The sequence below is a fragment of the Manis javanica genome, chromosome 14, assembly GCF_040802235.1.
Source record: "Manis javanica isolate MJ-LG chromosome 14, MJ_LKY, whole genome shotgun sequence".
NCBI classification, from domain to species: Eukaryota; Metazoa; Chordata; class Mammalia; order Pholidota; family Manidae; genus Manis; species Manis javanica.
In genome coordinates, this window is record NC_133169.1 from 55,567,694 (window position 1) to 55,581,206 (window position 13,513).

A 13,513-nucleotide genomic window follows, 5' to 3' on the forward strand; every position below is an offset into this window, starting at 1 on the left:
TGAAGAATTTTCCATGATAGATGCATATTAGAATATAAAGCAAGTCATGAAAAATTTTAAATGCTAGATATCACAAAAAGTATCATTTCTGACCAAAAAAGGGTGAAGATAGAAATTAATAAAAGAAGGAAAATTGGAATAATCAGAAATATATGGCAATTAACAACACTCAATGAATGAGTCAAAGAAGAAATATTGCTATGAGTATTTTTATAATTCAAGTTGCTATTTGTGTTTCCATGATTACTAATGATGTTGAACATTATTTTTGAGAGGATGGGAAGGAAGAAATTTAGCAGAATGCATTCTTCTCACCAAATGATTGAGTCTTATGCAAGTTTCAATCTAATCATGCCCAGATCATCCTCAGAATATCACTCAAAATATGAGATATTATTTTTCAAGCTTTAACTGATATGAAAAATACAGCAACATTTCCTAGAAATAGAGAATTTATCATTTAGCCATTTCATAATGATACAATTGAGCCCTTGAAAAACACAAATTTAAACTCAATAGGTCTATTTATTTATCAATGCTTTTCAATAGATACATTGGAAAATTTTATGGAAAATGAAAAATTTGGAAGTAAAAAAAATATTCCTGTTCTGTATCTTTATTATAAGAATATAGTCTATAATATTAACATACAAAATGTGTGTTAATGTTTATGTTATCAGTAAGGCTTCCAGGCAACAGTGCATATTACTGGTTAATTTATGTCAATTAAAAATTTATATGCGGTATTTCAATTGTGTGGGATGTGGTTTTCCTAACCCCTGTTTTTCAAGGGTCAAATGGACAACTGTGCTTTGTTTCAATAAAGTAATTCTTCCCTCTAGCATTGATGTTTTCATTAATAATCAGTATGCAACTGGTTGATATTATGAACAAAATTTCTTAATATATGGCCTACACCTTTCTCAAAACTTAATGTGAAGCAGTCATTGTACTACTTGCTGTAGTTCTTCATAAAATAAAAAGTTTATCAATGTTACTGGGTGTCGCTACAGGATGAAAATATGTTCTCAGCCCAGGGCAAATTACCACTGAAGCCAAATCAGTGAAAGGGAGAAATAAAATGGGAGAAATCTGTTTATTGTTTACAAGCTGTCATCCACTTCTGCTCACCCGTGTCTCTCATGACCCGGCTGCAAAAAGGGGCCCCACCCAACCTCTCCAGTCCAGATAGGCCCTCACTGCCCCCAGTTGTCACCTATTGACATGGAAATGGACTACTTTCCACCTCTTGGCAACACCAGTGCCTATGGAGATGCACTCAGGCCAGGCAAGAGATGGTATAAATACTGCAATTTTATGCACACCGAGTAATGGAATAGCTCTTATCTGGGTGAGTTTGTGTAAAAGGTTGAACATACATATCCCAAAATGATTTCAAACTGTCAAATATTTGAAAAATTTCAGGTTCTCTAACTATGGAAAAATACAAATTAAAACATCATTAAACATTTTTTAGCTATCAAATAACTACAGATTTTTATAATGGTCTCCATGAATCTGGAAGAAGAAAGAAAGTTTCTTTTCAACAGCTGAAGTGTTGTAAAGTTATATGTATGTTACAGGACATCTATTTGCACTAGGCACTAAGAACTTCAAACTCTTTATATGCACTGAAATAGAGATTTTAACTGAAATCTACTATCTCTAAATTAATTAAAATATAGATTTTTATCTGAGGAATTTAACATTTAAATATTTCTTTGCACTTAAACTGTAACAATTATTTGACAAAATAGAGAACTACCTATAAAATTATTGTATGTTGACAGAATAATATTTTATAGAAACAAAATTGTATTTTCTAAGAATTTTTACTGACTAATTGCCTTAGTTTGTCTTTCCCAAATTAAAGGCTATAAAAGCCTTTCACAGTTAGCGTAATTGGGAAACTTACTCTTAAGAACATGAGTAGCCACTAAAGTGAATGAAACAATATAGAAAAGATCCTATAGGATTTAAGATCAATCCAAGTGCTTGGCATTCATTTAGTTACTGCTGTGGGAAACTGGCACTCAGTGCCACTGAGGATCACTTCAGGATCAGGGTGAGAGATAAGCCTCACATGTGTATGTTGAAAACACGAGTATAGATTTCTAACTGCTCTTATTTCCCATTGGTTTTCCAGAGGTAAAGCTAACTCCTTCCCAGACTGGTATGAACCACTCCATGAACAAAGCCCTTGATGTTGTGTCCCAGAAACTCTAGAACAGAAAACAAGTGCTATAGTATGTAGCCAAGGGGAGCTATCAAGTTTCAACTGTGCTAAGTGGCAACAGCCAGCAAGAAAATATGAGCAGTGAAGATATGAGAATATGCAGGAAAAATGTTCCCACACAGTTTTGTGGCTGGTGTTTTTTGGCTGACTCCTGACAACACAAAATGCACTACATTCTTTTGGTGCAAACCTTGATGAGTAGTAACACAGGCATTTAATGGGGTGTAATAAGCACTATCACAATGAGGACATAGGACAGTACCGTCACCACGAGTGTTCCCTCATCTCATCCTTCTGTAGTCAAATGTCCCCTCAAATATGTCCTTTGTCATCCACTGTTCTGCCCTCCATGCGTTTTCCATTTCTATGTATAAGTGGAATCAAGTCACATACGCGTATATTTTTAGACTGGTTCTTTCTCTCATAATTATGTCTTTGAGGTTTACCCAAGTTAGGAAGTACGTGTATGTAGCTCTTTCTTGTTATTACTGAGAAGTATTTCAGTATATGAATGAACAACTTTTGTTTCCATTAGCAATTGAAAGAAAATAATATTTTATGCATCAAATTCATAAATGATAGCAATAGATATTTATTACAGGGTTTAGATAATTATAGTTTTATGACCACATACCAAATATTAAAAGTAAACCAGCAATAATCAGCAGTAGAGAACCAATCTGATGACTGATGTTTCAGAATGACATGTTACATTTTTAGTAAATACAGGATATCATCCCAAGTTAAGATTATATGGTTATAGTATAGATTAGTAGCTATTTGACTTAGGATACATTCACTAGCAATTATGCATTAGTTTTTCACATAAAATAAACTATTAGTAGAACTACAAACGTTTTGTACAGAAATAATGGGTAAATTTACGTGAAGAACTTAGAACAAAAGTCAGTCATGCCATCAACATCATCAGTATCACCATCACCATTATCACCAAAAATAACAAAATTATCATCATCAAGATACTGTCCCAAGACATAGACAAACTGTTGTAATTCTACTCACAATTTTACCAGGAGGAAAAGGGATAGGCATTTGGGAGGTAAAGAATGTTGAGTGGACAGAGAGGCAAACAAATAATAGAGAAATATTTCATAATTGGTGTGGAACCTTAAAAACATATCATTTTCAGAAAAAAATAGGCATATAAAGAAACTGAGAGAAAAAGTGTGGAGAAATTAGAGAACTGGGAAAAGTTGGAAAGAAGAATAAAGGGAAGGCAATGGAATAAAAATAAATGTAAGAAAAAAAGAAATGAATTTCCATGCAAATGTATTGCATTCAGAAATAAGCTAGAAATGAATTTGTAACCGCTGCAAATTTAATATTTTAAATTAAATTTAAACAAAAGAAATTAAATTTAGAAATAAATGTAAAAGAACACATTTTTAAAGAAAATTAAAGTACACTTATTGTATTGATAAATATATTTAAATGTAGACATTAACATGTGAAACTGAAAATTTAGAAATAAGAAGTGTGGGGTAGAAAAGTGAAACCTTCTCTAAAATTTATGTCCCTGAACATAGAAAGAAAACATAATCTCCTTTCTCACCTTGGTCTCTTTTTTCTCGTTGAGAACTGACGTATCTGAACTCTCATATGACTACTCTTAATAATATCATGATGGGATTACTGTTGAAACTTGTTACCTATGTACAATTTTGAATTCCTTTTTTTCATGTAGCCTGTCAGTTTCCCATGTTTGTATAGCATCAACTATAATTTTTGATATCTACAAACATAGTATTTGGTCATGTTAAACATCTTGTGAGTTAATTTTTTAAATGAAGTGTTTAAAAAATTCTGAAGAGTATAAAATAATATTAGTAAGATTTATTTTATCTAAACCTGTTGATTTTTTTAAAAAACATAAATTTGTGCTCTTCATAAAATATTCAAAACACATATGAGGCTTTAAAATAAACAGTAAAAAAGTCTTAACTCTCAACTCCAAGTCATTCTTCCCACTGGTAATTCTACGAACAATTTCTTTTGAGCTTCTAAAAAACTAGCAAATTATGGATTTCCCATACCTACCTATGTTTATAAATATCAGTAATCAAACTGTATTCCTTTTGTATATATAACCAAGTTACTCTATATTTGCTTTTTAAAATACTGTATGTTATGTATCAGTATATGTAATCTACCTCATTTTTTGAACATTGAATTTCTATTTTTTCATCTTAAAAAATAGTATTGCATTTAACCGCTTTTATACATGTATTTTGGATAACTTTTCTAAGTATATCCATGCAGTAAATTCTTACAATGAAGTTAATACTGTGGGTCAATCTGGGCTGTCTAAAGAAACAGAATCTTACATAAGAGATTTCAAGGAAGAAATTTGTAGAGTAGGCTGGTAAATTGGAAACTCAGGCAGGAGTTGATGCTATTGTCTTAAAGCAGAAGTTCTCCAGGAAAACCTGTTTTGCCTTAATACCCCTTTAACTGTTTGGATGAGGCCTGTTTACATGCTAGAGAATAATCTCCTTTACTTAAAAGCCCTCAACACAATGTTGGAGAATGTCTTTTTCCTGATACATTGTCTAATCCCTGATAAATTAAGAAATTTTTGTCAGTTGGATACATGAAAATTGTATTTTGTTTATTATTACATTACTTTCAATTCTGTTACAGTGGAAGATGGTAGAATACAATAGTTTCTTCCACAAAACACTCGACTGATGTGTATGTATTTCTTCCTTTCTCTGCTTTCTATGCCTGTCTAGTGGTCATTAGCTTAAAGAATAATTGAAACTTTTCTTTACTGTTTTATTCCTTTGAAGAAGCTCATTCATTTGAATTCAGTAGTTAATCGATCATTCTAGGCCATAAATACATATCAATACCTTGCTTCTCTGCTTGGTATCTTAATTATCCATAAGGACTAAAGAAATTTCATAGTAGCTAAGTCGAGTTTATTATTTTTATCAGCTCAGGGTTTGTAGTTGGAGGACAGTGTCACATACTCAAAGAAGGTGCTGGATAATGTTTTGGGGGTCCCAAGATGACCTTCAAATTCATTGAACTCACTTTAGCTTTTAAGGTGACATTAAAGCTGTAGCCTCTTTTTTGATAAAGAAGGATTTCTCTCTTCTGTGACAGTTCAAGCGCTCTGTATTGCCTCTGATAGCAACCTGTGCAGCTTTGGGCAATTCTAGTTGGTATCAGTTACTCTGGCTAAAGGGTGAATTTATGTGCCTTCTGGTTTACAGTACTAAATAGGGGAAGTATTCCCAGGTATAAAAACACATCTATCTCAGTAGTACATTCTGGTAAGGGAGACAAAAGTACCTAATGTAATATCTGTTCCAAACACTCCTAATTTGCATCCAGATTTTCCGCATCAGGAGTAGCATTTCCATATCTCCATATGTAACGGTTGCTCCTTTTCAGTCTGTCACATTGGTTTTGGGTTCAGCGCATTGGGCCCCATGTCAAGGGATCTCACAAAGGTTACTTCTCCAACTGTAGGTCATTTTACCCACATTAGGTACATTTGGCCTTGGGTCTCTAGCTGCTGAGGGTTGGGCTGAGATCTTGGCCTTGCAGTCAGTTTTCATCTTGATTGATCTGTTGTCCACCCCTGAACTGGTGGCAGACTCTAAATATTATCTTTGCATCATCTCTGCATTTATAAATCTCTGAATCTGGAATAGAGTGGATTTGTTTGCATTCCTTCAATGCTGGGAAACCAATAGCAGCTCCTCTCAGTCCACTCAGTCTCTTAAAATGCTTCATTAAAAACTTTCACTTCAACTCCATCAATGTCTACTTTGTCTTCTGGTGTCTTCATCAACCCTTACTCACTGAAAACTTCTGCTGTTAGGCTGTTAGGACAAGTAGATTTGCCCTCTTGCCTTATCTTTTCCCCTTTTGTTTTAACCATTCTAATTTTCTTAGTATCATCTCTCAAACTGATAAAGGAAACTTGAAACAGCAGATCTGATATAACATCCTGAAGAGTTTTTTGTGTTGGTAACAGTAAAGTTCCATGGGGGACCATGTAGAAGGAGCCACCTCTATTACAGTATTCACCATGACGTGGGGGCTCGGCATATTAAGGGGCTGAATATCAGTTTACTATAAAGCCAGTCTGGTACGACTTGCATATGTAGCCTGTCAGCCACATGACTGTAGCATTTCACTTTGCATGCAAAGGAGAGACAGCATAATTCCCTTTCTCTGGATAAGCAAGCTTTAAAGCCAGTTTATCCAGTCTGCCAGGCTAGCAGTCTTGTTGGACTAAGTTGCTCTGTTTTCGGATTAGTCACAGCCATTCAGAATTGTCGTTAGTGAGCTGTGGGTCATGCATTAGCCCACATATGCCATTGTCTTCAAACCATATACTGTTTCTAACTTAACTATTCTTAGGAGCCATATTAATAAAGGTTCTTTAGGGAGCTAGCTATATTGATCCACAAAATGAGATACCAACTTTATACTGTATCCTCTGGTTTTGGTAGTTTCCTGATTTTTTCCCCCTGTCACCTGAATCATCTTGGTAAATGGAGGTCACGGAGAAGATCTCTCTCTTCTGTGACAGTTCAAGGTTAGCAGCCTGATACTAGATTGGATCAGTTGAAATCTGGGTTGGTGCAGTATCAGGGTCCACCCTCAAACTATCTTTACCTTTCTGTTCTATATCGTATGGCTAACAAGAGCCAGGGAATCCTGCATTTTGCCAATTCCTTATTATTTTGCATGTCATTGTGGATTAGTGATTAGACTCATCTGGGGTGGATCTATCATTTCTAGGTTTCATTTTCTATTATCTCCCGTAACATGGCAATACGTCTGCTGTTTCATACTATGGGTGATTTGGCAAACACCCAGACATCAGAGATTTATCATCCTCTGCCCCCTTCCTATTCTTTATCCCAAAAAATGCTTTAGCAATATTACAATGAATCCAAAGTCATGCTAGCAAACCCCTAAACTTGAGGGTGATCCTGGTATCTCAGAAACAGATTAAGACTCATGACACAAGGTTTTAACCTGTTTTGCTCACTGTTTGATAAATAAGGATAAATAAAGTTTACAGATTCTCACTCTAAAAATTGATCATTTCAAAAGTACTTTACAATCAGTCTATACATAAGCAGATATTTATTGAGTAATGTCTATGTTCTAGGCCGTTGTTACTCAACCTTTCTTGTATTTACTCTCTGAGAAAGTTAAAGACAGTTGAAATTATGTTAATTTTTACCTAAGGAGAAATTAAAATACTGCAGAACAGGATTTTATCAGGTAGGGTTTAACTTTGGAGAACCACACAATTGTAATATCTAAAACTTTTTTTGTCCTTCAGGAACCACTTTTTGCCCCTTCAGTGGTATCATCTCTGTTGAGAATGCATGTAATAGACTAAGAAATTTTATTTCCTTATATATCTACATATCTCTTTCTTGCATGTGCTTGCTTGCATTCTCTGTATGTGTATGTATCTTCCTTGATGTATGATGAGTTATGTCCTGATACACTGATTGTAAGTTGAAAATACTGTTAACAATTTGGTATCATATCCAGACCTTATGGACATTTCAAGCAATGGAGAAGAAAAATAGTATGTTTTAAGTTAGTTTGAAACCTTTCCTGGAGCCCTCAGGTCTCTGGCTTCTTAATTGTTTAGCAGAAAAGTTGAGGTTTTAATTGAATTGTTCCTTTCCTACATTCTTTCCTAAAAGGAGAGAGGGCTGTTAAATGGGTGATTATTATAATCAAAGAAAAAAATAAAATATCAAAGTTAGTGAACATACATCAGAGGTTTAGGTAACAGGAGCCTGGAAGTAGAAGTGAGAGGTGAGAGGGTGGTCCTCAAACTGAGAACTGTGTGTGGTGCCCAAACTCAAGCACAACAGTGGATTTCCTCCGTCCCTGCATATGCAGAGCCTGAATTACAGACAAACTAACAGAACCAATTTTAAAAAGAGGGTATCAGACAAAAACTGGAGAAACAGAGCAGTGCCCAAAGGTGAGAGAGGCAGATACAGGCTAGAATGAGTACAAATCTTCCTCTGCTTACAATGGGGTAACATCCCAATAAACCCATCGCAAATTGAAAATGTCTAAGTTGAAAATGTATTTAATACACCTAACCTCCCAAACATCATAGCTTAGCCTAGCCTCCCTTAAATGTACTCAGAACACCTACATTAGCCTACCATTGGGCAAAATCATCTAACTAAAGCCTCTTTTATAAAAAAGTGTTGACTATCCCATGTAATTTATTGAATACTGTACTGAAAATGATAAACAGAATGGTTGTAAGTGCATTGTTTACTGTGGTAATTGTGTGCCTGACTGGGAGCTGCGGTTCACTCCCGATACCTAGTGTCACAGGAGAGTATCCCACGTCACTGGCCTGGAAAAGGTAAAAAAAAAAATTGAAGTAGGATTTCTACTGAAGGTGTATTGCCTTTACACTGTCACAAATTAGAAAATTTGTAAGCCAAACCATTATAGGTCAGGGACCATCTTTGCATCTGTATTTATATCTATGTCTCCTCTTAAAAATAGTAAGGTAGTAATTAAGGCCAAAGTGCCAAAGTACCTATGTATTTCTTTTCAGCTTTGAAAATCTTAGAGCTTTAGGAAATTTTCACTAGGCTTACTATGAGTTGAAGGTAATGGAAAGATTTACATGGAAGTACATTCTTCCTGATCTGAATATTCACTCCTAATAAAAGTAAATTTGTTGTTGATGTGTGATATATATAATAAACAGTGCACAAGTATAAATGTAGACCTTGATGAATTTTCCTACCAAGTGACCATGCCAATGTCATAAGTATTCAGGTCAGGAAGCAGATTTGGGAAAATAGGAACCCCGGAATCCTCTCTTGTGCTTCCTTGCAGTCATTACCCATCATCTCTCTCCTCAACCAAAGGTCACTCCTGTCCTGATTCTTACATCATAGTTTTGCCTCTTCAGGAATTTTTTAAAAGAAGATTCATATGGCATATACATACATATGTTTTTGGTCTAGCTTTATGCGTGAATTTTGAGAAATTTATACATGTACATATAGTTCTTTCTTATGGCCGACTTACTCCATTGTAGGAATATACCTCAATTTATCTTCTACTACTGAAGGACACTTGTGTTGTTTTCAGCTTTTGGCTGTTACAACTTATGCTGCCATGAACATACTTGTATATAATCTTTTGGTGAACATAAATTTCCATTGCTGTTAGGTGAATGCTTAGAAGTAGACTTGCTGGGTTACTTGGTGTATGTATTTTCAGCTTTACTAGATACTTCCAATGTGTCTGTGCCAGTTTATACCCCTAATGGCAGTATATGAGAATTTCAGTTCTGTGTCTTTACCCACAATCGGTATTATCTGTCTTCATTTTTAGCAGGCATCAGGGGTATCTTCTTAACGTTTTAACTTTTCATTCTTCTGGCAACTAGTCCGTCTCTCTTCTGTGTGTGTTGGTATTTGGATGTCTTCCATTTTTTTTTAATTGGACTTACATTGCTTTTACTATTTATTTATTTATTTATTTTTATTGAAGGGTAGTTGACACACAGCATTACATTAGTTTCAGCTGTACAACACAGTGATTCAACATTTATATACATGATAATTCTAGCTACCAGCTATCACCATACAAAGTTGTTACAACATTTTGACTATATTCCTTATGCTATACATTACATCCCATTTACTTATTTATTGTACAGTTGGAAGTCTGTACTTTTTTTTTTGAGAGGGCATCTCTCATATTTATTGATCAAATGGTTGTTAACAACAATAAAATTCTGTATAGGGGAGTCAATGCTCAATGCACAATCATTAATCCACCCGAAGCCTAAATCTTCTGAAGCATAACGAACAAGTTCTTACATAGAGAACAAATTCTTACATAGTGAATAAGTTACATGGTGAACCGTACAAGGGCAGTCATCACAGAAATTTTCGGTTTTGATCATGCATTATGAACTATAAACAGTCAGTTCAAATATGAATATTCATTTGATTTTTATACTTGATTTATATGTGGATACCACATTTCTCTCTTTAGTATTATTATTTTTAATAAAATGCTGAAGTGGTAGGTAGATGCAAGATAAAGGTAGAAAACATAGTTTAGTGTTGTAAGAGAGCAAATGTAGATGATCAGGTGTGTGCCTGTAGACTATGAGTTAATCCAAGCTAGTCAAGGGCAATAAAACATCCATGGATGCAGAAGATTTCTCTCAAAACAGGGGGGGTGAGGTTCTAAGCCTCACATCTGTTGATCCCCAATTTCTCACCTGATGGGACCCTGTGATTGTGCCTGTCATAGGTTGTTCCTCCCTTGAGGAATCTTACCCGTCTCTGGCTAACCAGTCATCTTCCGGGGCCATACAGGGAAATGTAAACTTGGTAAGTGAGAGAGAAGCCTTATTGTTTGAAAAGGTTAGCTTTTTACTTCTTTGCATACTTATGCCCTGTGGCTTTTATGCCCAGCATTTGTCTTGAGGTATCTTTACCACTTGGAAGAATTGTGATACACGATAAATTCGATATGAGGCATGAATTCTATTTAGGGGTTGTAATTAGGAAGGAAGAAGAAAAGCTATAGAAGTAGCAGGCGGAAGAAAACATGGGAAGATTGATTATTTCTTTGACATATCTTCTTGTAGAGTAACATAGGCATGTATAGGTTTTAAACTACTAATTAAATTGCGCACACACATTAACATAATAGGAGTACGGTTACATAACCAAAGCAGACCTATAATTACAGGCCATCTCCAGTGAAACCAAGAAAACCAGTTAGGCACCTTAGGCATTTGTGAAAACTTATCTATGATATGGTGGGCATTGTCCAACTGAACTTGAACAGTCTGAGAGAAATCAGACAAATTAAAACAACCCATTCCTGGGGACTGTTCACATCCCATATGTTCTTTTAACAGTAGATAGTCTGTAGTTGTAAGATTTTGGAGCCCTACAATTTTCACTTCTCCTAATTCTTGGTTGAGTTTCAACAGTATAGATCCAGTAAAATTTGTTGTTTTACTGTATGCACAAGCCAGCTTAGATATCTCCTTCTTCATTCCCATGGCAAGTCCAGGAACAGGTGGGATGAGTGCATCTGCAGCTGTAGCAGCACCCGGATCTTTGTTGTGGTTTTTTGATGATCATCTTCTGGTATGAGTCTTCCAGAGATTGCTGATGTTGGAAGTTCTTTTTCATATCGTATCTTAGTTCATTTTCTGGGTAGTCAAATTAGGCTCTGATCCTCTGTATAAACACAAACAGACCCTTTGCCTACACTTTTATATGCCCTTTATACCATTGTGTAGAACTCATTGGAGGTCACCACACAGGAATTGCTTTTTTTTTTTTTTTTAAGAGAAAGGAATATTATCAGAAAAATGTACCTCCATAGCTGATCATCTGACATACTTTAAGTGGTCAAAATTAAGGATATTTAAAGTATGCATTAATCGTTGATTTACAGTTAGTTGTATCCTATCAGGGAGTAATCCCCCTTTTCTTTCTTTCTTTTTTTTTATCATTAATCAAAACTTACATGACGAATATTATGTTTACTAGGCTCTACCCTATACCAGGTCACCCCTATAAACCCCTTCCCAGTCACTGTCCATCAGCATAGCAAAATGTTGTAGAATCACTACTTGTCTTCTCTGTGTTGTACAGCCCTCCTCTTTCTCCCACCCCCCCATTCATGCTAATCTTAATACCCCCCTTCTTTTAACCCCCCCTTATCCCTCCCTACCCACCCATCCTCCCCAGTCCCTTTCCCTTTGGTACCTGTTAGTCCATTCTTGGGTTCTGTGATTCTGCTGCTGTTTTGTTCCTTTAGTTTTTCCTTTGTTCTTATACTCCACAGATGAGTGAAATCATTTGGTATTTCTCTTTCTATGCTTGGCTTATTTCACTGAGCATAATACCCTCCAGCTCCATCCATGTTGTTGCAAATGATAGGATTTGCCCTCTTCCTATGGCTGAGTAGTATTCCATTGTGTATATGTACCACATCTTCTTTATCCATTCATCTATCGATGGACATTTAGGTTGCTTCCAATTCTTGGCTATTGTAAATAGTGCTGCGATAAACATAGGGGTGCATCTGTCTTTCTCAAACGTAATTGCTGCATTCTTAGGGTAAATTCCTAGGAGTGCAAATCCTGGGTCAAATGGTAGGTCTGTTTTGAGCATTTTGATGTACCTCCATACTGCTTTCCACAATGGTTGAACTAATTTACATTCCCACCAGCAGTGTAAGAGGGTTCCCCTTTCTCCACAGCCTTGCCAACATTTATTGTTGTTTGTCTTTTGGATGGCAGCCATCTTTACTGGTGTGAGGTGATACCTCATTGTAGTTTTAATTTGCATTTCTCTGATAATTAGTGATGTGGAGCATCTTTTCATGTGTCTGTTGGCTATCTCTATTTCATTTTCGGAGAACTGTCCAGTTCCTCTGCCCATTTTTTAATTGGGTTATTTGTCTTTTGTTTGTTGAGGCATGTGAGCTCTTTATATATTCTGGACGTCAAGCCTTTATCGGATCTATCATTTTCAAATATATTCTCCCATACCATAGGGTTCCTTTTTGTTGTATTGATGGTGTCTTTCGCTGTACAGAAGCTTTTCAGCTTAATAGAGTCCCACTTGTTCATTTTTGCTGTTGTTTTCCTTGCCCGGGGAGATATGTTCAAGAAGAGGTCACTCATGTTTATGTCTAAGAGGTTTTTGCCTATGTTTTTTTCCAAGAGTTTAATGGTTTCATGACTTACATTCAGGTCTTTGATCCATTTTGAGTTTACTTTTGTATATGGAGTTAGACAATGGTCCAGTTTCATTCTCCTACATGTAGCTGTCCAGTTTTGCCAGCACCATCTGTTGAAGAGACTGTCATTTCCCCAGTGTATGTCCATGGCTCCTTTATCGAATATTAATTGACCATATATGTTTGGGTTAATGTTTGGAGTCTCTAGTCTGTTCCGTTGGACTGTGGCTCTGTTCTTGTGCCAGTACCAAATTGTTTTGATTACTATGGCTTTGTAGTAAAGCTTGAATTTGTGGAGTGAGATCGCCCCTACATTATTCTTCTTTCTTAGGATTGCTTTGGCTATTTGGGGTCTTTGGTGTTTCCATATGAATTTTTGAATTATTTGTTCCAGTTCATTGAAGAATGTTGCTGGTAGTTTCATAGGGATTGCATCAAATCTGTATATTGCTTTGGGCAGGATGGCCATTTTGACGATATTAATTCTTCCTCGCCATGAGC